The 26,335-nt window shown below is 35.4% G+C and overlaps 1 pseudogene; it reads left to right on the top strand.

Moving 5' to 3' along the window:
• Window positions 1–23,309: 23,309 nt before the first annotated feature.
• On the top strand, window positions 23,310–24,990 carry LOC115499981 (annotated as a pseudogene).
• The last annotated feature ends 1,345 nt before the right edge of the window (window positions 24,991–26,335 follow it).

A 26,335-nucleotide genomic window follows, 5' to 3' on the forward strand; every position in this document is an offset into this window, starting at 1 on the left:
CAACAAACCAGGACTACAAGGGAACTCTCTCAACCGAATATCAGGAATCTATGAGAAGCCTATGGTTAACATTATACTTAATGGAAAAGACCAAATGCTTCCCCCACTAAATTGAGGAGCAAAACAAGAATGCCCATTCTTGCCGTACCTATTTAACATTCTGTAAAGATTTTAGACAACACACTTAGGCAATAAAAAGAAACAAAGGACATTCATATTGAAAAGGAAAAATTATAACTATGTCTATTTGAAGGGACATGATCAAATCAAAAGGAATCTACTAAATAAAACAGAGTTGAGAAATGAGTTGGACAGCAAGGTAAGATACAAGATAAATACATAAAACAGTTGTATATCTACGCACTAGTAATAATCAACTAAAAACAAACAGAGCAATCTCATTTGTACAGAATAAAATGGAAAAGGAATAAGGGATAAAAATGCCTAGGAATAAATTTAACAAAAAGAAGTGTAAGACTTTTACATTAAAAAGTGTAAGGCACTGTTAAAAGAAATTAAATAAGATCTACATAAATGAGAGATCCCCGTCTTCATGAATTGAAAGACAGCATTTTAAAAATGGCAATAATTTCCCAATTTAGCTTCCAATTCAGCTTAATTCTTATCAAAATACCAGTCCTTTGTGTCTATCAATAAAATAGAATTAAGACCAAGAGATAAACACTTATACATATGATTAATTGATTTCCTGCAAGTGTTCCAGGATAATTTAATGAGAGGAAAAATAGTCTTTTCAAAAAAATGTTCAAAGTCTTATTAAGAAACAGTTCCCATTACCAGATAAAAGTAAACCATGCTGGGCGCCTGGTGGCTCAGTCAGTTAAGAGTCCGACTTCAGCTCAGGTCATGATATCACGGTTCATGGGTTCAGGCCCCGCGTCGGGCTCTGTGCTGACAGCTTGGAGCCTGGAGCCTGCTTCGGATTTTGTGTCTCCCTTTCTCTCTGCTCCTTCCCTGCTCACGCTATCTGTCTCCATCTCTCAAAAATAAATAAGTGTAAAAAGAAAAAAAAAGTAAACCATGCCTATACAGTAGAATTTCACTGCCACTGCCCCAGAAACATACTTTAGCAGTCTTCTCATTACACTTGTCCATAGGTAGACTAAGAGTAGCAGGAAGAAAAAAAATGTTCAGTGGAGTAGACTATGCCTGCTGCTATTACAACAACCTGTCCTGGTACCTTTGAAGGTAGCTTTACCTGGCATTGGGGATTATTTTATTTTGAAATTCCAAACAATTCACATTCAATTCATTGTAGTAATGAAGCCTATTTTAACCGCCCCCCCCCCCAACAACAACAAACAAAAACAAAAACAAAGAAACAACAACAGAAAACATGTGCTTAAGCTACTTAAAAATCTCCAAGAACCACTTTGGCAGAGTATGAAAAATGCAAACTGCTTTCTGAGAAGTCACATAATATGAGGATTTTATCAATGTTACTCTGGCAATGCTGCTGTGATGACAGGATTTGTCTTCTCTGCCTTTAGAATACAAAAAAAGAGGGAGTTTGTATCAGTAAAAATCTATGGTTCACAGACTATTTCTGAGCTTTCAGTCAAAAACTCTAGCAAGAGGCATATTCTATAATTAATTAAAACACAAACTGCTTGCCTCACATTTGACTAATAAAGAAGCTGATACATACAGAGATAGAGGTCTTGATTTTATTATATCCCATTTTTATAACTTTATCCACATTCTCCTAACTAAAAACCTTTTCTTAACAACTTAAACAAGAAAAGAAAGAAAAGGAAGAAAAGAGGGAGGGAGAGAGGAAGAATCCTGTCTTTTAATGTAGTCTTTTAAACTTTGTGTTCTAATTGATGTGCTTCTATAGAACTTAAAAAATTGATTTAACTAATTAAAATCATTGTATCTCTACAATGTTCCTGGGTCTAAAGGCAATGACTTAGTATGTTCCTTTCAATTTCCAGTTTTCCATGACATAAAACTGCCTAATCTTCAAAAAACCTTATGAAATGCAAATGTTCAGGTCTATATCATAATCAGAAAGAAAACAGTAAACTTCAATATATACCTAAGCGGAGAATGCCATTGTATACGTATGTGAAGGACACACGTAAGATCAGCAGAACTAGATTCAGAGCTCAAGACAAACAAGTAGTCTGAGAGACTGTGCAGAGAAGGGGGCAGCGGAATCCTAGCAGAAGCAAAGCACAGATATAATTACCCTCAAAAGAGAGTCTCAACCTATATGTCAAATACTAGTCTGAGATCTGACAGAGTAGATATGTGTCAATTAAACAACCCAAAGAAAAGGACTTCAAAGTGAATGGGACAAGAGGAGGTAATCTTGGAAGGCAATGTTTCATGAGGAGGGTAAAATGTCTTTGAAGAGGAGATATCTCTCAGAGGACCAGTAATAAAATAAAAATTATGTATAAAAAAAAAAGAAGGATGCAAGAGGTAGAAATTAAAAGTCCCCCAGAGGGGCACATAGGTGGCTCAATCGGTTACCCCTCTTACCCTTGACTTCCACTCAGGTCATGATCCCACAGTTGTGGGATTGAGCCCCACTGTCAGGCTTCAGAGAGCCTGCTTCAGATTCTCTCTCTCCCTCTCTCCACATTCTCTGCCCCCTCCCCTGTTCATGCACATGCTCACTCTCTCTCTCTCTCTCAAAAATAGATAAATTGCAAAATAAATAAATAAATAAATACATATATACATACATACATACCAACCACAGAAAAAGAAAATCACAAAATTAGAATTCTGACCCCACCCCCAAAATAAAACAAAGTATCATCCATTAATGTGAAGCTTCACTGGATGAAACAAAAATGATCTGGGACTTCAGTAAAATAGGAATATGGGGCAAAAATTTGCTTTGATAAAGTTTGATTTAGATATTTTCCTCACGAAACATCTAAAATATCAAAGACTCAGTGGTACCTAAAATGGTGAAGCCCATACATTAGGTGGTAAATATATGTCATGTCATAAGTTTAACATTTGTACAAAGAAGAAGCCAGTGTAAACAAAATCCCTGGTTATTCCTTCATTTTTCACTGTGTAACTCAAGGTTTATATATATTCAGAAATAATACAAGTTCCCCAAAAGTTCTTTCAAAGAGAATATAAATATGTATAATACAAGTTGCACAATTTATCAGGATTTAGGAATGCCAGAGATAGAAAGAAATTAATCTAAATTACCAAAAAAACAGACAAACAAACAAACAAACAAAAAAACCAACAAAACATGGCTCTACTTCTCATCTTTGGTTGATCTCAATGTACTTCAAAACATGACCTTACAGTCATAAGCCTAACTATCAATGAGGCTCAAAATCTTGTGACAAAACACTTTCACTCCTTTTAGAGGTATCAGAAGTCCTGGTCCTTTAACACCTGTGTTAGAGAAAAATTCAATGGGCTCTTTTGTGTCACTAATAGTTTATATAAAAGGTTTTCTCAGGTGAGTAGTCATTTGTGATATTCACTTGCTCAAAAAAACATCCCTTTTTGATTGATGGTGCCCTTGTGACATTGGGCAGAAGAGTAGACTAACTTTGATTGATGAAAGAGAAAAAAACTGTACTATAAAAGAACGTGATCTAGAGGAGAATCTGTGGTTATTGATTCCTGTTATATAATTTTATTTTTCCATCCTGCTAAAGTTCCTATAGATACATATCCCAGGAAAAGGGACAAAATATTTGTATCTACACTTACATTCAAATATTAGGGTCTTATTAAATCAAAACAAACTCTAAAACAAATATATTGAATCTACTTTCATTGTTAGCTGCTTTTAGAGTAAATCTGTACCTCATCTTCAATAGGACCAGATAATATTACATGCACAATCCAATCCAATGTATGCCCCTAAATCAAAATTCACAAGAAAATTCTGGTTTTATTTGCCTCCCTTAGGTCTGAAAGACTTAACAAACGTATTGATTCCTAGGAAACAAATGTCAGCAACAGAAATGCATTGATAAATAGGAAAATACATAAACAGACTCATAATAAAAGCATTCTGGGATAATATTAATTTAGTAACATGCCATAGTCTCAACCAAATCTGGGACATACTCTCAACCAAATCTGGGACATACTCGAAATTATTACATTTAAAAAATCCACTTAGGGATAACAACGCAATGTCTTTTAATCCACTATTTTATAAATTTATATAACCAATGGATTTGACTCCTCTGCACTGAACCATACTATTATAAACACATACACGTGTATAATGTCCCCAGACTAGAAATTGTATATTTTACTATATTAATTATATCCTATGGTTAGTGTTAATCAGAAACTGTCCTGTGTGACACAGTCCTTACTGGAAATAGTTAACTATGGAGAATCAACGTCAAATGGGGTAAAATTTCTACTTCAGTTATGCCATCTGATTCTTGAGCAGAAGCACAAAGAAACATTTGGATCAATTCATTTAGATGGTTAAGCAGAATGTACTCATCTTAAAATAAAGGTACAGAGCAGAGATTCAACTAAATTTTGGAAGCTTGCCCAGAATCCTTTCATTTGCAACATATTTAAAAATCCTAGTAATTCCATCTGTATTCAGTGACTTAATTATTCATTAATTCATTTAGCAAACATTAATGGATCACCTTTTGTGTGTCAGGCAATCTGTAAAATGGTCTCTATGCAGACACTATACTTGGCTTTAAGGATCACACTGTTAGCGGCCGTTTTCCTTCATTCAGGAATGATGAAATTGAGAGATTTGGAGCTCCCAACTGCAATAAACACTTTATTAAAAAAAAATTTTTGAGTATACTTGACACACAACGTTACTTTAGTTTCAGTTATACAACACAGTGATTCAACTTCTCCATAGTTATGCTATGTTCACCACAAGGGTAGCTGCCATCTGTCACCATGAAACCCTATCCAAATATCACTGACTATTGAAAATGTCAAAAATAACAGTTGATAGTAATAGGCAGAACGCTAGTTTTCAGAAATGATGCTATATGACAACTAAAGTCTAAACCTGAATGCTTAGCTAATTCCTTACAATTACTAATGTGAATTCCTAGAAGGATTAACGTTTAAGAATATATAGCAAAGGGGTGCCTGGATGACTCAGTCGGTTGAGCGTCCGCCATCGGCTCAGGTCATGATCTAGCGGTCTGTGAGTTTGAGCGTAGCATCGGGCTCTGTGCTGACAGCTCGGAGCCTGGAGCCTGCTTCGGATTCTGTGTCTCCCTCTCTCTCTGCCCCTCCCCTACTCATGCTCTGTCTCTCTGTCAGAAATAAACATTAAAAAAAATTAAAAAAAAAAGAATATATAGCAAAGGTCTAAGTGACAACAGGATAATTTATTGAAACATCTATTCACTTTCTTTTCCCAATTTTAAAATACTATAGTATAAAAACAAAATGTTCTATGTAGCTATTTTATTAGATTAATAATTAATTAGATAAATTGAAAGTCACGAGGAAAGTTCTACTTCTAGTTATCTATTTGTGTATTATAATAGTTATCACTTAGTGACTTCTTCCTTATTTATTATTTCATATTTATTAATACTATTAAATCTGACAGCAATAAGGAGGTGCTAAGATTTTGCTATTTAATATGTAAGGAAATTGAAGCATGGAGGTTAACTTTCCCTAGCTTACTTAATCTAGTGAATAGGGGAGCCAGTGTCCCAATGTCAACAGTCTGATTCTACTGACCATGTCTTAATATTTTCACTGTTTCGTATAGATATAAGTATGCATATTTACATAGTATTTTATACCTTTAAGTGCTATTTATCAATATATATACATGGTTTTGTTTTTTGTTTTGTTTTTCCTCTTGATCAAGAGGCAATAACATGTTGAATAGTGTATCGCAAGAGTTTGCAAGTTTAAGAAAAAAGTTAATAAAGCATCTTTGAATACATTTTAATTTTTTTCATGTTTATTTATTTATGTTGAGAGAGTGAGAGAGCGAGACAGCGAGCAGGGGAGAAGCAGAAAGGGAATGGGAGAGAGAAAATCGCAAGCAGGCTCTGCGTTGTAAGTGCAAGCCCGACACTGGGCTCAAACCTACTCAGGGTGAGATAATGATCCAAGCAGAAATCAAGAGTCAGATGCTTAACCGACTGAGCCACCCAGGTGCCCCTGAATACATTTTAAATCAAAACAATAAGAAAACCTACTAAGTAGAAGACAGAAGAAATTTGAGTACAGATCTTAAAGGAGTTTTACTTCTTGCAATGAAAAAACAAAAACAGCATTGTTATCTATATAAATGATTCATCATCACATTCACTTAGATTCCCACTTCTTTAGTTTTGATATATGTGCAGTTTTTCAGAAATATTCATAGTATTGATGTTTAGTTGATGTCTTAAGATTAATTTCTTAACTTTTCCTTTTGGATTAGGAATCACTTTTAAAAATTATCCCAATTGAATCTTTTTCCAAATGTTAAGCCTTACTTATTGTCTGTCTAAATCTCATAAGACTATAAATAGACCATCTTTATTCATACCTTCACAATGAGATAAAATGAGAAAGCAGCATGTGGCTTATATAAATATACTGAATTTGAAAACAACCCGAATAACGACCATGCTAATGAATACAAATCGGTGTAAACTTTTGATAATTTCCAATATTGAGATCAATATATTTCTCTTATGAGAGTGGTTCTCATGAAAATATACATCATTTTAATGCCATCTATGTTCATAAAATACCTCAATTCTATTTAGTTTAAGTGATTTAATCTTCGGTAAGCTTTATCTTATTATAAGTCTAAAGCTTTTAAGACTGGAAAGTAATTTGGTAACATCCAATCCTTTTAAGGTTTGAAGATTTTTACCTTAACCTTTAAAATGTTATGATTTATGCATGACCGCATCTTTCCAAAGGTTAAAAGCAAGGTACAACCATAAATGGTACCAAGAGACTAACCCACATTCCCTACTTTTATCCCCATCTTCAAAATAGATTCATCTCATACATCTCAATGGAACTTAATTATATTTTTCTAATTCTCTGAATGTTTTTGTTAAACTAAGAAGTTCGTAAGTTAATGGTTCCATTTTACCTTACTGTGTTTGCATTTTAAGAATATAATGGTAAGGAGAAACAGAAATTTCTACTAAACAACACATTTCTTCCTTTCAATCCTATTATAAATCAGCACATAGGCTAGCATCGCAATGCTAAACAGCATCTGCTTTGTTTTTAACTTACTCTGTTTTCTCAGGAAATGCAAAATTTTGTGATAGGTATGACAACAATCATTCATTTTTATACCCTACTTCTAACAAATTCATTTTCATTGAAGTTTGGAAATTATCTCCTCCAACTCTGCCAAGTTATTTACATTCTAATTTGACACATTACATGGTCCCTTTTGAATCGTTATAATGACCTTTGTGATAGCGTCATCTTAATTTTTTAAAGTATGTATCATATATATTCGGTCATTTGTGTGACTATTGACCCGTCTAATCCATGAAGCTCTGTGTGCTCATAATTTTTATCGGGTAATCATATCTGCTTCGATGAGTCCACCTTTCAAACACTGGCACAACATATGATGCCAGGCTTTACAAGACTCACCAATTGATTTTCTGGGTCCAAAAGAGATTAGAGCCAAATCTTCAAGTATACTAAGTCATTTTCAACAGTAAAACTGAAAGAATATAAAGAAGGAAAAAACTACACATGTATAATAAAACTGTTTGAAATCACTCTTTTGGACACACACACACATACACACAAAAAGCCAAAGTGGTTAAAAACAAAGAAAAAAATATGATCTCTTATTGTACCAGGATCTTGGTTTTTTTTTTCTTGATACCAGCAAATGTTGGGTTTTTTGGCTCGAACATTCTCCCCACATACAACCATCAACTTTGCTTCTGGTAATTCTTTAATTCTCATCTTCGATGCCATCTTCTCTGAAAAGCATCCTTTTACTTCCATTATTGTTTGTTTATTCCATTTTCTTGAATTTCACGCTCCCATATGAGATTATGGAATATATTTATTTTTTTTGCCTGTATGACTACTCTGTAGACAAACTGTATATGAGAGAAATAAGACACTATCTTTTTTTCTGTTCTATGCCAGTTTATCCTCCAAAAATTGTATAATACATGGATGGATGGACGGATGGATGGATGGTGGATGGACACTTATGCAGATCACTTAATTGAAGTCTGCATACCTCCTTTTTCTCCCTTTATGTTCTAAAAAGTCATTATCTTAGGAAACAACAGGCTTTCTCTAGAAATTCACATATCTGGCCATTATCTCTTTCTATCACATAAGGTTTTTCCCTCTCTTTCCATTATAAGTAGACATACTTAGCAAAGGGATGCTTTGGAGATGACATCCTCCATAAAACTAATCTGAGTGAAAAAGTTCTATATGCTCTTATTCAAACTTCTCCCTAGGCAATAAGGACTAAAAACCATACATATTTCAGAAAGTAAAATATAGTATGTGATAAATACTTCACATGTAGCTTCTGTCAGCTTCCTTTTGTTGATAAATTATGTCAATGTATGTATGTCATAGAAGCACAATATTATACATGATATTTATAATGTTATATTACAAAGAAAATAGAGAAAAATAATAAAAACAGAAATAATAGTAATTATCCTTTGCAATTTAAAATAAACTGTATGAACTGGTTTATACATAGGAATGCTCACTAGCTTCTCTTTGGGAGATATTTATATTTTTCTTATTGCAGATCTAATAAATTCATTCATCCTTATTCATTCTTTTTTTTTTTTTAAGGTTTATTTATTTTTGACAGAGAGAGACACAGCATGAGCAGGGGAGGGGCAGAGAGAGAGGGAGACACAGAATTCAAAGCAGGCTCCAGACTCTGGGCTCCATGCTATCAGCACAGAGCCCAAGGTGGGGCTCGAACTCACAAACTGTGATATCATGACCTGAGCCTAAGTCGGACGCTTAACCAACTGAGCCAACCAGGCGCCCCTTTGCCTATTCATTCTTTAAACATTTTTTTTAATGTTTAGTTATTTCTGAAACAGAGAGACACAGAGCATGAGTGGGGAAGTGGCAGAGAGAGAGGGAGGCACAGAATCTGAAGCAGGCTCCAGGCTCTGTCAGCACAGAGCCCAACGCAGGGCTCGAACTCACAAACCACGAAATCATGACCTGAGCCGAAGTCAGTTGCTCAACCGACTAAGCCACCCAGGTGCCCCTGCTTATTCATTCTCTAGACAGCATAATTAAATTTATCTATAACTAAAAGAAAATAAAGGGATAAATAGTCATACATATATCCCCCTGCACAATTATGTATAAATAATTACAAAGACTCTCTGTACATATTTTTAATACTGTAAATCAAGTTTAAGGCTCAAAATTCAAATTTAAGACTTTTAACAGTCTTTGTTTCAGTATTTCTTATAAGAACTATTTTTGTTTTAAGATCTCTAATTGTGTGCACTGTAAGCTTACAAGACTAAGATCAAAGTTGTTCTTCTAAATTTCTGAAGAAAATATGTCTAAGAAGGAATGTATTTCTTTAAAATGCATCTCAAGAAAAGGGAATTCAATGTTTTTACCAAGGCTTAATAAGAAATAGCACATGCAACGTAAGAAAATGCTAATGCAAATAAGTATATTTTCAATTAGAGGAGTGTTCAACTTCAGAAACACAGTAACATGGTATCAGTCAATGAAATTCTTTTGTTATGCTTTTCTGTAGTAATAACAGTCCGTGTGAGGAACTTTGGGTGTGCATGTGTATGAACATCCATGTAGTATTTAAGACCCAGAACAAGAGTTCCAAGACATCAAGAGTGAGACTGTAACTTTTCTAGTTATTACTTTACTGCTTTTAAAGCAGTATTATTACTGCTTATTATTTTAAAATGTGTATTATTATGTATTAACTATAAGTAATAATCAATAATTAATAATACACTTAATACTTATAATACACTTATTTTAAAATAAATGTATTATTATATTTATTAACCATAAATATTAATCAATAATAATACACTTAATACTTATTAATAATACACTTGTTATTTAAAAATAAGTGTATATCCCTTCTCAACTTTTTTTTACATATCACAATATTTCTTCTTTGGGAAAACTGAAAAAGAATTCTTAGGAAAAGGATAAAAATTGTATTCTCTTTCTCAGTTAAATTACAATAAAATAAAGAAGTCATCATAAAAATTGCTTACAACTGGAAAAACAAAGTGCGACCTAGATCTGTAGGTGAGAAAAACAAAGACATTTTATTAAGTTCTTCTAAATATGAGTGTCTCCAGGTGTACCGGTTATTTTTCCAGCATATAAACAGTATTACTTCATGCATTTTGATTAAATTGCCTGGTTATTCAACTGAATTGGTAAGCCATTTTTATCCAAATTGTTGAAAGGTTGTTACATTTGACAAAGTCATGGTAAATTCTATCATGATGGTAGCTATTCTAATGCACGGGGATTAGACAGGTAGATAAGTAGATACAGATATAGATATAGATTTCCAAATTTATATACACACACAATAGTGTTAGTAATTTTATCCCTACTGCCCATAATGCAAGCCCAATGTGAATAAATGACAATGACAGAATGACAGCTGGTCAAAGTGAACTTAGTTGACTTTGCTGAGTTTACAGTATTCAAAATCTAAGAATATGTTTTGCCCAGGTTATTTTGTTTTGATCTCTCAATTTCCCTCTTGTTACCATGCCATGACCTCAAGGAAACATAAAGAAAAACAAGAAAACACTACTACCTTTACCCATCCTATGCTAAAATATTACTTAGTTACATCCACATTTTATTTATAATGGAGACGGAAGGTATTATCCTTAGTGTGCCCTCGCCTCCACTTGTCATGTTTCTTGGTGTTTTTGTAATTATTCACTGCTGCTTCTAACAATTGAATGGACTTTTCAAGAAATTGATAATTAAGATGAAGAGTTACCCGTACTCATTTTTCAATTCACTGTAACTAGATTCTCTCCTAAAACATCCCCATTACTCTCATCAAGGTCACCCATGAAGACTTGGAGGAAGGGTCAGAATAAGAGAGTCACAGACTATCAGGTGGCCCCTCCCCAGTTAAGAGAACCCCTCCTTCCACTTAGGCTTTTAAGTAATGAGGATATGAGGGTTAATCATGGTCCCACTTACCCTATCTGTAACCCTGGGATATAGTACTACCTCTTCTGTTACCCTGCACATAGCCTACATCTTTTAAAATTATTACTTCGTTATTTTCAAATTGCCAAATTTGTGTCTGCCACCTGTTGCCTTCAGGACCCCTGATTGGCAATCCATTTCTTTTTGAAACTACATTTCCTCTCATCTGCTCCAGTAGTAGTCGCTCCTGTTTTCCTTTCTATAATCATGGTTCATGGAACTCATCCTTTTCCATACCCTGGCTTTGCATTTTAGTGTTTTCTAGATGCTCCCCCTTGTATTTCTTCCTAACACTCTCTCTTCATTCACTGTCCCATTGTTTAAATTGCCATCTATATTCAAATAAATTACTTACATCTTTCTTCAGCTTGGATGTCACACTCAACTTCTGGTCCAAGGTGCATATTAAGTGATAACTCCTATGTGCTCCCAAACTGATCACGCTATCTTCCGCCTCCCACATTTATTTATTTCTGAATTTGTTGAATTATACTCCATCTACCCAGCTGCTCAAGCTAAGAAACTGAGCTGTCATTGGCTAAGTCTAATTCCCTGCCTCCACTCATGAAATTCTATCACGTCTGTCTATAATTGCTCCTTCAGTATTGCCCCTTCATTACACTTCCATTACTATTAATTTAGTTCAAGCACAAATTAATACTTGAACTGAATTATGCCAGTTCCTTTGTTACTAAAATCTATTATGGTGTTTCATGCCTCAGGGTTTCACTCAGGCTATTACTTGGGCCCTTATTTCTAAATATTGATCTTTACCTGACTGACTCTGATTCTCACGTATGTGCTTAGCTTCAGTGAGGTCACCATTCTCTACAGAAAGCTTCCCTGTGTCCTCCCATCCTCGGTTACATGCTTCAGTGTGGTTCTATAGCACACTCTTCAAACGTCTACTAAAGCATTTATCATAGTGGCGGGTAAATATCCGTTCATTTATCTTTGAAACCAAGGATATTGACATATGTATCTTTAATTCCTGATATAACACCTGTGACAGTATAAGCAAGCATTCTATTAACTATTACATGAAAGAAGAAAAAAGACACAAACTCCACTCTTAAATAACTTATTTTAGGAAGTGTGCAGATACATTTAATTGCTGTAAGTTCTGCTAACTTCACTGAAGTTAGCAGATTGCTCCTGCAGGTGCTATGGTGCCCCAAGATGCAGTATTCCATACCATATGGACTAGTTTTTAAACGTGAAATTCAAAATAGAATGAGAAAAGTTAAAATCATTTTGAGGTTATGTAAGTAAAGAATTAGATGCTTAATATAATTTTTACTCTAAATAAGTTCTCTTTCTTTTTAATGGATACATCACTGAAAGAGCTGATATTGCGTAACGAGAGAAGAAATGGGCACAGAAAAGAGCTTTGGATTAGGCTGGGATTGTCCTTAATTTCCTTTCTCTTCAAAGTTCCCATTAACGGGCAATATCTGTATCCTTTGAAAAGACATTCTAAGTAAACTAGGGCTAAGATCAATTCTGCTCGCAGCCTGCAATAAAACTGTCATAGAGATTTACCAAATAAAATAAAATAATGATCGGCAAAGAGGCGCAGGATCAGCAGCTCAGTCAGACTAATGATATTGAAGGGTCTCACCAGCAGGAAGAAAGAGGCAACTTTACCATTATATAAAAAGTAGCACTTGTTATTATTGTGTGTTGATTTTTGTGTTTTCTTTTCAGCTATAAATTGCAGAATTCAGACTTTAAGTATTTGTAGATGAAACAAGGAACATAAACTTAAATACTTCTCCTTGGAGAGGAATCAATAGTTACAGTTCTCTCTTTTAAGTCAATATTTTATACTCTCACAAAACGGAGCGCCATATCAATACTCTTAACGTCAGTGTCTTACTCATCCTTATTTAGCCACTTGTTTGCGAAGTGTCCTCTGATTATAGTAAAAACATCTGCAGTGGATACCAAATAAAGCTCCACAGTAAAAAATAACAGACCATTAACAGTAACTTAATGAGGATATTTCTACTTCCTAAACTTAAAATTTAATCATCACTTAATTACACAAAGCATCACCTATCTAAAATAAGAAATACCACTAAATTTATGATGGGGAATGCATCTGTCCCTTCCATCTAAATGCAATAACAATGAAGAATTCAGATTTAAGTGTCCACAATTTTAATCTAATTTAATCATTAAATAAAAATAAAATAAAAGAGTATCTCAGAAATAGGACGTCAATTACTACATGGATATGATAAAATGAATACATGGTATTATTCATCCTTTAAAAAGGAGGAATTCCTGCCATTTGTGACAACATAAATGAAACCACAGGACATTATGCTAATTGAAACAAAGTAGACAAATACTGCATGATTCCCCTTATGTGAGATATATAAAATAGTCCAACTTATGGATGGACAGAATTTAATAAGTGGTTGCCAGGGGCTATGGGGTGGGGGAAATGGGTAACTATTACATAATGAAGTTGCAGTTATGCAAGAGATCAATAAGTCCTAGAAAGCTACCATACAACACGGTGCCTGTAGTTAACAATACCGTCTTAAACACATCAAAATTTGCTAAGATGATATATCTCCTATCTTTTAATGTTTATTTTTGAGAGAGAGAGAGAGAGAGAGAGAGAGAGAGAGAGAACGAACACAAGCAGGGTAGGGGCAGAGCACGAGACGGAGACACAGAATCTGAAAAAGCCCATCACGGGGCTCGAACTCACAGACCACAAAATGATGACCCGGGCCAAAGTCAGACACTCAACTGACGGAGCCACCCAGGCACCCCAGATGATAGCTCTCAAATTAAGTATTCTTACTACATGTGCACGCGTGCACACACACACACCACAAAGAGACACAAGGAAACTCTGGGAGGGGGTGAATATACCTATAATCTTGGTTGGAGTAATGGTATCATAGATGTTTGTATATATTGAAACTCATCAAATTGTGCACATTACATAAGTGCAGTTCTTTGTGTATCAAGTATACTTGAAGAAAGCTGTTTAAAAATAAAAGAAAGAAACATTTCAATGCATGCCTAATGTAACCTAGGAAAATATTTACAGTGCTTATTTCACTGAGGCTCCGTGTGTTTGTGTGTAATAGCCACCAGTTTCCAACTACTGATCAAATTATATAATCAATTCATTAGTCATTGATATTTTTCATATTCTACTAAGCTAAATTATTTTGGTCTTGATAAAGGTGAAATGACCCAGGTAAAAACAGCCTGAAGGCACACAGGCTTATAATAAAATCAAGCCTGGATCTTGGTAGTCTCATCTTTGCCCTTCCAGTGAGAATACTTGGTTTCTCTTTTTAACTCAACTTTTCCCTCAGTACTTTAAGTGGATTTTGGAATTTATGGGTACTTGAGTAGCCCAAGACGGATCTTATAGGCCTCACCATTAAATCACTCCACATTTTAATTCAATTCTAAGGAGGGTTCCTTTTCCAATAATTCTATTTGCTTACCATCTTAAAGCCCCAGATACTAACATGACTTAGTTTTAGCCAATAAAATTTTGGCCTGTCTACCCACAAATTCCTATCTAGTTTATGCCCACCATCCTAGATCATTTCTCTGAAAAGCTACAGCTCTACTTTCACTATCCTGTAACCTACCAGAATAAGTGAGACTTGCTGTATATCCCAATGCCTCAGAGTATGATATATATTGAGAAAACTGTGGGGTGCTTCTTTCAACTTTCAAATATTACAATACCACATTTAGGGATATCCTTACTTTGAATTTTAAATGATACCTGGGAGGTAAGATTTAACATATTCAAATACGATTCACTGTATTTTGGCCGCAGTGCAGAACCATTTCAGAAATGACATGTTATTTCCTAACGCACAGCTCCAATCAAGTCCTGAAGTCAATGAATTCTGGTCTAATTCAGTGATGGCAGATAAAGACTGATTATCACTGGTCTACCACATTATAAAGAAGCAGCCACAAGATTCAGACTTCAGTCCCCTGATCATGACAGATGATGAACTGCTATTCCCCCAACCATGGATTCTGAAGAAGAAGCAGAACAGGGCTAGATGCGAAGTTTTTTTTTGTTTTTTTTTTTTTTCATAATACCACAAGATTTGATTCCAAATGCTGTTTAAATCAGGCAGAGAGATGGTTCTTTCTCAAATCAGTGTCTGCCAAATTGATGAAGCAGGGCTAGGGACCAGGTTAAACAATGTCCCATAATTTTACTCCCAAGGAACCTAGCCTTAAGTCACTGCGTGAGGGGGCTTTCTGCTGTAGAGGCAATTCCTGTAGGGGCTGGCAAATAAGTTCTGAATTTCAGTGACTGGACCACAAATACGCCTTTGCACGAAGATCACAGCAGCACACCCCAGTGTCCAGCTCACGTTTTGAATGTCATCTGTTTTGAATCCACGTTAATTGGGTGCATACCTATTTAGAATTGTTGTATCTTTCTGGTGGATCGAATCTTCATCAACATGAAAGGTTACTCTTTGCCAAAAGTAATGCTTTATTCCTTAGAGTTTACTTTATCTTATATTAAGTTACAGAAGCTTTTTTTGGGTGGGTATATACAAGGTTTATCTTTTTCCATCAATTCACTTTCCAAGAATTCCGTTTCCTTACATTTAAAGCCTGTCTTTTGGAAGCAACATATTAAAATTCCAATTTGAAATATTCATCTTTTAGTTGGTTTTCTGGCCTCATATTAATTTGATGTGCTTAGTGATCCATTTGGTTTCACATCTACCTTCTCACCATTTGTGCGATATTTAACTTATCTTCTATTCTTTTTGTCCCCTTGTTTCCCTCCTTCTGGATGGATCAAACACTTTATTATTTTACTTTAATATTATTTTTGCATTCTTTTAAAATAAAACAACTTTATTTGTTATTTTAATTGGTCTATGATTTAAACATATATTCTGTACTAACTCTAGTGTAAACCAAAGGCTAATTTTATCCTACCTTAATAGCAGTGGAACTTAGAACACTATATAGCCATCTATGTCCCTCAGGGTTTAAAGTGAGGATATCAGTAATTCTCACAATTTTGTTTCTATGCAAATATACATATTTTCTCCTCTCATTATTTTTTTCTTTGGTTTTAAATAGTAGACCAAACTTGAAACAATCCAACATGCAATGATATAGATGAATTTCAAAATCATTAGGCTCAATGAAAGAAGCCATACAGGAAAAAAAAAATCCTATATGGTTTCAAATATTATCTGTTTTCAAAACACTAGAAAATGGAAACTAACCTGTAGTGACTACAATGTCAGTCTTGCTGGGCCTGAGAGCAGGAAGAATGGACTATAAAAATGTCTTAACTATAGAGAACAAATTGAGGGTTACTGGAGGGGATGTGGGTGGGGGGATGGGTTAAATAGGTGATGGGGATTAAGGAGGGCACTTGTTGTGATGAGCACTGGGTGTTGTATATAAGTGTTGAATCACTAAATTGTACACCTGAAATTATTATTACTGTATGTTAACTAACTAGAATTTAAATAAAACTTGAAATAAAAAAAACAGAAACAAAAAAAAAATGTCTGAGGTATCTCTTTTGGGTGATCAAAGTTCTGAAATTTGAGATTTTTGTTTATTCAGAGATGAAACTACTGTCAGAACTCATTTTACTGTACACTTTAAATATATGTGGCTTATTGTACATAAATCATAAATGTATATAGTTTATTATACATAAATCTAATAAATTTTAAAAGAAGGCCAAGTTAGGAGGATTATCTCTCCTGGTTACTAAGAATTACCGTATGGGGCACCTGGGTGGCTCATTCGGTTGAGTGTCTGACTCTTGATTTCTGCTCAGGTCACGATCTCAGGGTCGTAGGATCAAGACCTGCATCTGGCTCCATGCTGAGCGGGGAGCCTGCTTTAGATTCCCTCTCCCTCCCTCCCTCCTTCCCTCCCTCCCTCTCTCTCTCTCTCCTCTCCCTCTGCCCCTCTCCTCTACTTGCACTCTCTCGCCCTCTCTAGAAATTAAAAAATATAATAAAAATAAAAGAATTAATATAAATTTGTACCTATTACGAGAGCAGTCTGACATAAGGAGAGATAAGTCAATCAAAAGTAATAGTTTAGAAATAGTATAGTTATATACATTTAATATAATTGCATATAGATGGGCATAAAGATACACATATAATCATGTATTATATAATTATTATGTTAGATATACTTTATATGTTTCAAGTATAATGTGTAATATAATATACATACATAATATATACTTTTTATATGTGTTATAATGACTTTTTACTAAAATTTTAGACTACTGTATATTGTATTATCTTGGATTTAATCAACTGAGACTTGGCAATAATTAATATCAATTCCAGGAGATTGTCAGTACATTTGGACAACACACTTTCATAACTGTCATTTGATAATATATTAAATATCAAACCTTATAATGTCATAAAATATGTTAACTGAATATATATATTATGCATTTTATTGTAACCATTTCTAAATGGAAATGAAGTATTCATTTAATACCTAAAGATTTATTACCATAAAATGCCAGAAACAAATTATATTTTTAAATACATGCTTACATGGCCTTCCTGAGCATGTTTCTATATTTCTTATTGTTTTATCACCCCAATTTATCAATTTACTTTTCTTTCTCTTTCTTTTCATTTGATTTTTTTTATATATATATATGAAATTTATTGACAAATTGGTTTCCATACAACACCCAGTGCTCATCCCAAAAGGTGCCCTCCTCAATACCCATCACCCACCCTCCCCTCCCTCCCACCCCCCCATCAACCCTCAGTTTGTTCTCAGTTTTTAATAGTCTCTTATGCTTTGGCTCTCTCCCACTCTAACCTCTTTTTTTTTTTTTTTTCCTTCCCCTCCCCCATGGGTTCCTGTTGAGTTTCTCAGGATCCACATAAGAGTGAAACCATATGGTATCTGTCTTTCTCTGTATGGCTTATTTCACTTAGCATTACACTCTCCAGTTCCATCCACGTTGCTACAAAAGGCCATATTTCATTTTTTCTCATTGCTATGTAGTATTCCATTGTGTATATAAACCACAATTTCTTTATCCATTCATCAGTTGATGGACATTTAGGCTCTTTCCATAATTTGGCTATTGTTGAGAGTGCTGCTATGAACATTGGGGTACAAGTGCCCCTATGCATCAGTACTCCTGTATCCCTTGGGTAAATTCCTAGCAGTGCTATTGCTGGGTCATAGGGTAGGTCTATTTTTAATTAACAAAACTAAAAGGCAACCAACGGAATGGGAGAAGATATTTGCAAATGACATATCGGACAAAGGGCTAGTATCTAAAATCTATAAAGAGCTCATCATTTGATTTTTTTTAATGCAACTACCCAAAATAGGCAAGCATATTATTGTATCCCAGTAAAAATGGACTCTGAGAGGTCCTGATATAAGGCAGGCAGTTATTTCTTATTATTAATTGCCCCTCCCAAGTGATTTCTCATCAGTTGTGTTAAAGTACTTGAAAACTACTCATAAAGGAAAAATGAAAAAAGAATATGCCTTGTACACTGGAAGAAATTATCCTCCTTTGAAGGTTTCTTTATAGATTGTCAAATATAACCACACTGGCACATCTTAGCCTTTTCCACATAATACATGATGAATCTTCTTGCCCCCAGATTCTTCTATCACTATACAACCTCGCTTTACAAATTTAACTTTTTATTACCATTAAAAGGAGCATGTATTAGCTACTTTAGATGAGGCTATTTTAATTTGGAATTTCAAGCAACAATTTCAAGATTAGACACACTGGAGACCCAAACGCTTGTTAAAGCAGATAAATCAAAGTGGGGTGTTTCCTTGCCATATGAAGGAAAAGAGGATAATAAACCAACTAAGATGAGACAAACAATACAAGATAATATAATCCTAAAGAGAAAGACAGGATTCTAGTAACAAGGGTTATAAATACAGTTTAAAATCACAAGGCGAAATCATTTCTGCTACATGGTAATTTTAATATGATAACATAATTCTATTTATTCTTCTGTCAAATTCATTCAATATTGTTCTCCCCAAATCTAGTTCTACAAAGTTTCAAAACTCCCTGATGTAGTAAGCTTGATTCCCAATTAATATTCACCATTTTGGTGAGTCCCTTGAAATATGCTTTTGTTGTCATAGATTTTTTTAAAGAAGCAGAATATATATGTGTATATTATACTCTACACATACCACATTGATCAAATACAATCATTCCTGTAGATACTACTTAATGGCAATAATTTTGATAAAATAATTTTTTCAAAATTATCTTTCTACAAAATTTTGTCTTCAGGTTTAAAAAATGTAGACAAACTACCAAACCAGTTCTCATAATTTCATGTCATTTTAGGTAATGAGCTATAATTACATTCATTCATCTCTTTCAGCATATACTACACTTTCAAATTCCAAAATAAATTATCTTACTGCACATAGTTTTAAGAAAATATATATGCAGAACATGTAACTAAATGAGAAGATTTTGTTTTGTTTTGTTTTTTAACAAATTACTAGAAAAATTTAGAGTAAGGATTTGAGCATGATAATCTAATAAGGAAACAAATACTTAAGCCTGAATGCGTCAGGCTTTCAAAACAAGGATAAATGTACTACATATGAAGTATACTACTTATATTATAATAACAGAAGGACATCGGAAATATATGTGCTGTAAATAATGATCATTACTGTTTTCACTGAACAAAGTGAATCTACTATTCCAATCATTTTAAAGAATAAGCCATATGCCACTTTCCCAGAAACTCTTGACCCCAAATTTTCAATCCTTTTCCCTTCCAGACGTGACCAACCAGCCATTTGCCACTGCCTGTGATTCATATCCACACACATATATACACACACATCTTTGGACACAAAGTGAAGGACCATTTTATCTACTAGAAGTTCTAGCTGTAATGAAAATTTATTTTCATCCTTCTCTTTCAAGGTTTTTGTTGAACTGGGCTACAGTACATTCTGGCTTGTAACAACAGACCCATCCCATTCATTGATGAATCAAGTCTGAATTCTTTCCTTCATCATTTCTTCATAATGGAAGTACTCTGCCCCAATATAGCCACAGGGTTGAGTTGAAAGGAGCATCAATAGTAGTCTGCTCAGGGCTCCTGGGTGGCTCAGTCGGTTGAGCATCCGACTTCAGCTCAGGTTATGATCTCACAGTGAGTTTGAGCCCCACATCGGACTCTGTGCTGACAGCTCAGAGCCTGGAGTCTGCTTCAGAGTCTGTCTTCCTCTTTCTCTGCCCCTCCCCTGCTCATGCTCTGTCTCTGTCTCAAAAATAAATAAATTAATTACAAAAAATAGTCATCTGTTCTACTTACTCCTGCAGTTTGTGTTTTCTTTCTAACTTTGTTTGTGACCAATCTATGAAATAGAAGTTCCATTTTTCAGTGGACTGATGCCCCATTTAAACTTAAGACAATACATCTGTTCACTTACAGCAGCTCTGGCCACATGGTCACTTGATATTCTATGGCAAGATGTTTTGTCTCTACCAAGGCCCAATAGCATGCCAATATTCCATGGATCTACTCTTAATAGACTTGGGACAGTACCCCATTTTATTACCTAAAGCTCATATGCCCTACCTCTAAGAGCAGAGTAGTAGTGGTGGAGCAGGGACCACCCAAACTTTACTGTCAACCCAAACTTTTAATCTACAACACTAGAGTTGTATTCTCCTTTTCCTATTTTTCAGTTTTCAGAGTAATTGCAGTCCATTTGTGAGAGAACAAAGGGAAATCATGATCACTTTTACTTTCTTTGAGGATCTGGCCTCTCCTTCAGTCAATGGTTTCAGGTGTAAAAACTGATTCAGGCCAAAAAAAAAAAAAAAAAAAAATTAAAAAAAAAAAAAAAAAGGGGCGCCTGGGTGGCGCAGTCGGTTAAGCGTCCGACTTCAGCCAGGTCACGATCTCGCGGTCCGTGAGTTCGAGCCCCGCGTCGGGCTCTGGGCTGATGGCTCAGAGCCTGGAGCCTGTTTCCGATTCTGTGTCTCCCTCTCTCTCTGCCCCTCCCCCGTTCATGCTCTGTCTCTCTCCGTCCCAAAAATAAATAAACGTTGAAAAAAAAATTTTTTTTAAAAAAAACTGATTCAGGCCTGGAAAAGTTTGTGATTTTTTTTTCTATTGCAATGTCTCTCAGACTCCTGATCATCTATCCTGGATTGTTTTTGATAACATATATTGAGCAATATCATCAATATTAGTCACTCATCCATTTTACCTTTTTCTATTAAGTATCTGCATAATTCTTAGGTCCCTGATGTCACTCTGACCTTGCTGTTCATTATATATCATCACCATGCTTTGATTGTTAAGCACCAATACCTGGCCTCTACTGTTTTGAGATCCCATCCTCCCTATTGCTCTCAGGGACCTTGATTCTTTTTTTTTTTTTTTTTTTTTTTTTATATATATGAAATTTATTGACAAATTGGTTTCCATACAACACCCAGTGCTCATCCCAAAAGGTGCCCTCCTCAATACCCATCACCCACCCTCCCCTCCCTCCCACCCCCCATCAACCCTCAGTTTGTTCTCAGTTTTTAACAGTCTCTTATGCTTTGGCTCTCTCCCACTCTAACCTCTTTTTTTTTTTTTTCCTTCCCCTCCCCCATGGGTTCCTGTTAAGTTTCTCAGGATCCACATAAGAGTGAGACCATATGGTATCTGTCTTTCTCTGTATGACTTATTTCACTTAGCATTACACTCTCCAGTTCCATCCATGTTGCTACAGAAGGCCATATTTCATTCTTTCTCATTGCCACGTAGTACTCCATTGTGTATATAAACCACAATTTCTTTATCCATTCATCAGTTGATGGACATTTAGGCTCTTTCCATAATTTGGCTCTTGTTGAGAGTGCTGCTATGAACATTGGGGTACAAGTGCCCCTATGCATCAGTACTCCTGTATCCCTTGGGTAAATTCCTAGCAGTGCTATTGCTGGGTCATAGGGTAGGTCTATTTTTAATTTTCTGAGGAACCTCCACACTGCTTTCCAGAGCGGCTGCACCAATTTGCATTCCCACCAACAGTGCAAGAGGGTTCCCGTTTCTCCACATCCTCGCCAGCATCTATAGTCTCCTGATTTGTTCATTTTGGCCACTCTGACTGGCGTGAGGTGATACCTGAGTGTGGTTTTGATTTGTATTTCCCTGATAAGGAGCAATGCTGAACATCTTTTCATGTGCCTGTTGGCCATCTGGATGTCTTCTTTAGAGAAGTGTCTATTCATGTTTTCTGCCCATTTCTTCACTGGGTTATTTGTTTTTCGGGTGTGGAGTTTGGTGAGCTCTTTATAGATTTTAGATACTAGCCCTTTGTCCGATATGTCATTTGCAAATATCTTTTCCCATTCCGTTGGTTGCCTTTTAGTTTTGTTGGTTGTTTCCTTTGCTGTGCAGAAGCTTTTTATCTTCATAAGGTCAGGGACCTTGATTCTTAAAATAATCACTTGCTGATAGTGCTGACCAACAATGAGTTTCATACTGATACTGGTATGCTCTTCATGAATATCAGTTATTACCTCCATCTCTCACTAATCTATACTCAGTATCATCATAAGGGTACATAAAAGAAGACTGAATATTCAGCCATCTTCCTTATTTCAAAAATATCACAAGGTATCCAAAACCAAAACAGAAGTGATAAAGGAAGAAATACAACAGCCCATAAATTGTGGGAAGGAAGTCAAGGACTCACAAATCAAAGTTGAATAGGAATAGTATACAACAACCAACAAAGAGACTTGAAGGAAATATAATTCATAATATATATATTATATATATTATATATTTATATATTTATATAATTTATATAAATATATTTATATATATATTATATATATATATAATTCAAGGCATAAAATAATACTTTAATGATTATTCCATGCTGTAAAATATCTTAAAAGCAAATGAATTAAATAAAAGTCAATTAGATCATAAAAAAACAGATTTAAATAAAACCAATGACAAATAGGAAAATAAGCAAGGGCCAAAACAACAGGATTAAAGAAAAAATTAATAAAGTACAAACTGTTTTGCAACGGGTTTTCTGCCAGAACACAAGTGTCATTAACACCACCTCTAAACCTAAAACAAAATGGGAAAGGAAAAGACTCATATCAACATCGTCGTCACTGGACACGTAGATTTGGGCAAGTCTACCACTAATGGTCATCTAATCTACAAATGCGGTGAGATTGACAAAAGAACTATCAAAAAATTTGAGAAGGAGGCTGCTGAGATGGGAAAGGGCTCCTTCAAGTCTGCCCGGGTCTTGGATAAACTGAAAGCCGAACGTCAAGGTGGTTATCACCTGAAATTTGAGACCAGCAAGTTTTATGTGACCATCATTGATGCCCCAGGACAGAGATTTTACCAAAAATATGATTACAGGCATATCTCAGACCGACTCTGCTGTCCCGATCGTTGCTGCTGGTGTTGGCGAATTTGAAGCATCTATCTCCAAGAATGGGCAGACCTGTGAGCATGGCCTTCTGGCTTACACACCGGGTGTAAAACAACTTATTGTTGGTGTTAACAAAATGAATTCTACTGAGCCAACCTACAGCCAGAAGAGATACAAGGAAATCGGTAAGGAAGTCAGCACCTACATTAAGAAAATTGGCTACAACCCTGACACAGTAGCATTTGTGCCAATTTCTGGTCAGAATGGTGACAACATGCTGGAGCCAAGTGCTAACATGCCTTGGTTCAAGGGATGCAAAGTCACCCATAAAGATGGCAATGCCAGTGGAACCACACTGCTTGAAGCTCTGGATTCCATTCTGCCAGCTACTCGTCCAACTGACAAGCCCTTGTGTCTGCCCCTACAGGATGTCTACAAAATTGGTGGTATTAGTACTCTCTCTATGGGTTGAGTGGAGACCGGTGTTCTTAAGCCAGGCATGGTGGTCACTTTTGCTCCAGTCAACGTTACAACTGAAGTTAAAGTCTGTTGAAATGCACCATGAAGCTTTGAGTGAAGCTCTTCCTGGAGACAATGTGGGCTTCAATGTCAACAAGGTATCTGTCAAAGATGTTCATCGTGGCAATGTGGCTCGTGATAGCAAAAGTGACCTACCAATGGAAGCAGCTGGCTTCACGGCTCAGGTGATTATCCTGAACCATCCAGGCCAAATCAGTGCTGGATATGCACCTGTGCTGCACTGTGCCCACAAGTTTGCTGAGCTGAAGGAGAAGATTGACCGTCATTCTGGAAAAAAAGCTGGAAGATGGTCCCAAGTTCTTGAAATCTGGTGATGCTGCCATCATTGATATGTTTCCTGGCAAGTCCATGTGTGTTGACAGCTTCTCTGACTATGCTCCTCTGGGCCGTTTTGCTGTTCATGACATGAGATAGACGGTTGCTGTGGGTGTCATCAAAGCAGTGGACAAGAAGGCAGCTGGACCTGGCAAGGTCACCAAGTCTGCCCAGAAAGCTCGGAAGGCTAAATGAATATTATCCCCAATACCTACTACCCCAGTCTTAATCAGTGGTGGAAGAACAGTCTCAGAACTGTTTGTGTCAATTGGCCACTTAGGCATAATAGTAAAAGACTGGTTAATGATAACAATGCATTGTCAAGCCTTCAGAAGGAAAGGAGAATGTTTTGTGGACAATTTGGTTTTTTTTGTGTGTGGCAGTTTTAAGTTATTAGTTTTTAAAATCAGTACTTTTTAATGGAAACAACTTGACCAAAAATCTGTCATAGAATTTTGAGACCCAATAAAACAAAAGTTTAATGAGAAACCTGTGTCTTCTTTTGGTCAACACTGTAACCTTGTACTATTCAGGTAAAAGATTAAGAGTTTCCCATAACCTGTTCCTGGTGTTAATATCTGCTGAAACTGAGAATTGGGTTAATGGGTTGTTTTCCCCTGGGCTGGGAAACGTTTTTACCAGGTAAGGGAAAGAAACAAGCACATAGAGCTATGGGAAAAGGGGATCTGCAACATAGTTTAGAACAGTAACATCATTAAGGTAGGCTATAAATGGTTAAATTCTGTAATACAAACCTCAACGTGTTGCATATAAAATTTGTATACTATCACTATTGAGTAAACTTGATACATTGTCATAATTGAGTTTCTTAGTTACTGGAATGCTTTGTTGCATTTATAAATCTTGTAGTTTAAAGTACCCTGAAAGGTCAGCCATTAAATAACATTATTATATTTAATGGTAGAGTTCATTGTATCCAAACTGTAGGAGAACAAAGTATATACTGGACGTTTACTGTCACTTGAGAACTAGAAACCCACCTCCAATAGGAATTTTCATCTAAGCCAAGCTTGAGTGAAGAGGGAACATTGCTGCACTGGAGATTTAAAACCCAAAGTGGCAATACTCAACCTAAATGAGGACTTGTCTTGGACTGTAGGGTAAGCTTTGTTTTAAGTTGAAAATGTTTTCAAGATTTTGCTAAAGATGTCCTTCCAAAATCATTACCTAATGAGAAGCAATAAAAGAATGACCATTCCAAGTGAATTTGATGGATGGGTTGGAAAGTGAAGAGCTCATTAAACTCTACTGTGTTTATTTTGTAACTTCTATAAAGTGTATGTACACTGGTAAATTAACAGTACTTTTCTTTGATTGACAACATTGTAGTCTTAAGTTCTTAGTTTTGGATAGGTGGCAAATCTCTGAAGAACACTGGTGCATTTGATAGAACATTCCACGCATCTTGACTATTTGGACGTTAATTCCGTAAGACACTATTTGACCCCTAAATTTTAAGTTGCTTTGAAATAGGCAAAATCACAGGACACCTTGTATTTTATACTGCTAACATTTATGGTCTCTCAACAGTATTACCAGGGACAGTGTAAATTAAAACTTAATAAGACTTTGTCTCCACAGCTCCAAAATACCATTATTTTTCTTCCTCTTATTTGTACAAATATGTTGATTACTATTGGTTTAAGATTAGAGGAGTGGAGATTGGTAAGATTCTTAAACAGCATGTCAATAAATGGTAGCCAGCATAAGAAATCTTATATACTGGAAGGGATTTATTGTTCACCCCTCCCCTGCAAAGAAATCACTTAGCTGCAGAAAATGCCTACCACTAAATGGAGGAAGG

The sequence above is a fragment of the Lynx canadensis genome, chromosome D4 (assembly GCF_007474595.2).
Source record: "Lynx canadensis isolate LIC74 chromosome D4, mLynCan4.pri.v2, whole genome shotgun sequence".
In the NCBI taxonomy this organism is placed as follows: Eukaryota; Metazoa; Chordata; class Mammalia; order Carnivora; family Felidae; genus Lynx; species Lynx canadensis.